This window comes from Myxine glutinosa, chromosome 12, assembly GCF_964187855.1.
Source record: "Myxine glutinosa chromosome 12, kmMyxGlut1.1, whole genome shotgun sequence".
Lineage (NCBI taxonomy): Eukaryota > Metazoa > Chordata > Myxini > Myxiniformes > Myxinidae > Myxine > Myxine glutinosa.
In genome coordinates this window covers 83317796-83321942 of record NC_136272.1, presented here as the reverse complement: position 1 = coordinate 83321942, position 4147 = coordinate 83317796, and positions in this window count along the sequence as shown.

The following is a 4147-nucleotide window of genomic DNA, read 5'->3' as shown; positions in this document are numbered from 1 at the left end:
CTCGGATGCTCCAAAACTTGCTGCCTTACTGCTGCAATGTTCATTTCCGATCGCCCAGTGCACCTCCTACCAGAATTCTCCTTGTTGCGGTTGAGGCTTGTGCCATGCTCTTGGTATTTTCTAACATTCGCCCAGATGGTTTTGGCTGCTGGAGGCTCCCGTTCTGGGAAACGTCCCCTGAATGCATCACGAGATCGCTGCAAACTTCCAGTTTGATGAAAGGTAACCACGAAGGTCCGCTGTTCAGTCGTAAGTTGAACCATGTTTTCAATGACTCAGACTGTCTCTAAACCCATACACTGTAGGCCCATCTTAAATACCCATCTTAAACAAAGGATGACGCAACCGACGATTACCAGACCAGCTTCACAATTTTACATAATCAACTTGGCAGTCAACAAATAATGCGTCCATTTAAAACTGTCTTGCATCGATTAGCCAAACTTGTAAAAATGCGATTTGAACTTGTCATTTTCAATGAACATGTACTCGGTCATGTGTGACAGCAATGATGCATGAAAGGCATCAATGGAAAGCTGAGGATCTCATCATAATTGGTAAACCACATGCAAATTGTCAAACTAAATAACCTTTGCATATTAACCCTTTGAATTCGGATTACCTTTTTTTTGATATGCACTGTATATATATATATATACAGTGCATTCAGAAAGTATACAGACCCCTTCACTTTTTTCACATTTTGTTATGTTGCAGCCTTGTGCTGAAGCCGTTTAAATTCATTTTTTCGCTCATCAATGTACACTATAATACCCCATAATGACAAAGAGAAAACAGGATTTTAGAAAGTTTTGCAAATTTATAAAAAAACAAAAACTGAAATATCACATTTACGTAAGTATTCAGACCCTTTGCTATGACACTTGAAATTTATCTCAGGTGCCTCCCATTTCTCTTGATCATCTTTGAGATGTTTATACACCTTGATTGGAGTCCACCTGTGGTAAATTCAATTAATTGGACAGGATTTGGAAAGGTACCCACCTGTCTTTATAAGGTCTCACAACTGACAATTCATATCAGAGCAAAAACCAAGCCATGAGGTCGAAGGAACTGCCTGCAGAGCTCAGAGACAGGATTGTGTCGAGGCACAGATCTGGGGAAGCCTACAAAAAAAATTCTGCTGCATTGAAGGTTCCCAAGAGCACAGTGGCCTCCATAATTCTTAAATGGAAGAAGTTTGGAACAACCAGGACTCTTCCTAGAGCTGGCCGCCCGGCCAAACTGAGCAATCGGTAGAGAAGGGCCTTGGTAAGAGAGGTGACCAAGAACCCGATGGTCACTCTGGCTGAGCTCCAGAGATCCTGTGTGGAGATGGGAGAAACTACCAGAAGGACAACCATGAATGCAACACTCCACCGATCTGGGCTTTATGGCAGAGTGGCAAGACGGAAGCTTCTCCTCAGTGAAAGGTATATATATATATACACACTACCGATCAAAAGTTTTAGAACACCTCAATTTTCCCACTTTTTATTGAATTTTAAGCAAATCAAGTCCAGTGAATAACCTGAAATGGTACAAAGGTAAGCAGTAAACTACTCGAGGTTAAAAAAAAGTTAAGGTTAGCAAAAACGGGAAAATAATGTAAATTGCACAGTCATATTGTAAAAAAAAAGGCCTTCTTCAGGGAACAAGCAATGGGTTAACAACTTACAGCTGTTATGCAGCAATGTAAGTAAATTAATCCTTGAAAGTTGATGCAAACAATTCCTACAGATTCAAGATTCAAGAGCTTTGTTATTACATGCCCCATACAAATATAAGGCAGTAAAATTCTTAAGTATTGGCTCCTCGACTTTGCAGTAACAATAAATAAAATAAATAAAACATCACCCACAGGGTGAACCGTATCTTGCCAGGGTTTCGTTGACCTCCATGATTGACCGCAAAGTGACCTTGACCTTTGACCTTGACCTTAATAATTTCGTATGGTGAATAGTATGTCTTCATGACCAACGCACATGAAATATTGAAAGATTTTGATGAGAACTGAGGAAATAATTTTTTCATGAAAATTCCGTTTTTTCGTCATGACGTCATCAAATGACGTCATAGCGTCAAACTGTTTACAGATCTGGGAAGCACTCATCAAGGGCATTCATATGAGGTATTACTCGATATGGTAACTGAAACTTGAAAATTTTACCTTTTGGTCAAAATTGAATGACCTTCAAAATGACCTTGAAGGTCAAGGCCGATCGACACCAAAAACTAATCAACTGAGCGCCATACCACACCCTATATACCCACCAAGTTTGGAGATCATAAGATCAAAGTTACTCAAAAAATAAGGGTTTCGTAATTTGACCCTGGGGTCAATAATTTTCGACCTCCAGCGCTAACCATGAAGGTCAAGGCCGATCGCCACCAAAAACTAATCAGCTGAGCGCCGGACCATATACTAGATTCCCATGAAGTTTGGAGACGATCCGATGAAAGTTACTCAAAAAATAAGGGTTTCGTCGACCTCAATGATTGACCACAAAGTGACCTTGACCTTTGACCTTGACCTTCAAAATTTTGTGTGCTGAAGGGTATCTCTATAGGACTCTGATATGCGAAGTTACATGCGAAGATATGCGAAGATATGGTACCTACGATTTCAACATTTGACCTTGGGGTCAATAATTTTCGACCTCCAGCGCTAACCATGAAGGTCAAGGTCGATCGCCACCAAAAACTAATCAGCTGAGCGCCGGACCATATACTAGATTCCCATGAAGTTTGGAGACGATTCGATCAAAGTTACTCAAAAAATAAGGGTTTCAACATTTGACCTTGGGGTCAATAATTTTCGACCTCCAGCGCTAACCATGAAGGTCAAGGCCGATCGCCACCAAAAACTAATCAGCTGAGCGCCGGACCATATACTAGATTCCCATGAAGTTTGGAGACGATCCGATCAAAGTTACTCAAAAAATAAGGGTTTCGTCGACCTCCATGATTGACCACAAAGTGACCTTGACCTTTGACCTTGACCTTCAAAATTTTGTGTGCTGAAGGGTATCTCTATAGGACTCTGATATGCGAAGTTACAGGAGTTTCCAATAATAACTGTGGTCTACAGAGTGATCTAAACGTGGAAAAAAAATGATTAACCACAAACAAAAAAACAAAAAAACAAACAAAAAAACAAACAAAAAAACAAACATACAAGCTGACTAATACATCTTGCAAAAACTTCGTTTTGGCAAGATAATAACAATATAGAATAAGAAATAACAGCAATAATAACAATATATAATAAGAATAAAAAGTAAGTCGCAGCTCTAATAATAATAAGTATCAGCTTTCCATTAATTAAGTGATAACAGCGGCAATAACATAAGAATAACAATAGTAAGTAGAGAATAATAATGGTAAATAGCAGCTATAATAATAATAAGTAGCAGCAATAATAAAATGATGAACAGTGATAATAAAGTGATAACAGCGGCCGTAATAAAAATATAAGTAGTGTGTGGCAGTCAAACAGGCAACAGGTCACCGGCAATCAGTGTTCATTGTTCATGAGCCTGGTTGCCTGATGAAAAAAACTGTTTCTTAACCTGTTGGTTCGGGCCTTGAGGCTGCGATACCACTTGCCAGACGGTAGCAGCGGAAACAGTCCGTGGTTGGGGTGGTTGGGGTCTTTAATAATCCTACGGGCTTTTCTGACACACTGACCATTGTATATATCCTGGATGGAGGGAAGCTCACATCCACTGATGCGCTGGGCTGACCGTATGACCCTCCTCAGCACTTTGCGGTTGAGGGCAGTGCAGTTCCTATACCAGGCAGTGATGCACCCAGTCAGGATGCTCTCTATTGTGCCTCTGTGGAAGGCCCGTAGGATATTCGGCCCAATGCCGAACTTCTTCAGCCGTCTGAGGTGGAAGACGCATTGCTGAGCCTTTTTTTACGACTTGACTGGTGTGCTCGTTCCAAGTGAGGTCCTCGGTGATGTGGACGCCAAATAACTTGAAGCTGCTGACTCTCTCAACAGCAGACCTGTTGATAGCGATGGGGTCCAGCCTCTCTCCTCTCTTCCTGAAGTCCACGATCAGCTCTTTTGTTTTCTCGACGTTGAGAGAGAGGTTGTTTTCCTGGCAACACTGTCTCAGGTTGTTGACCTCTCTCCTGT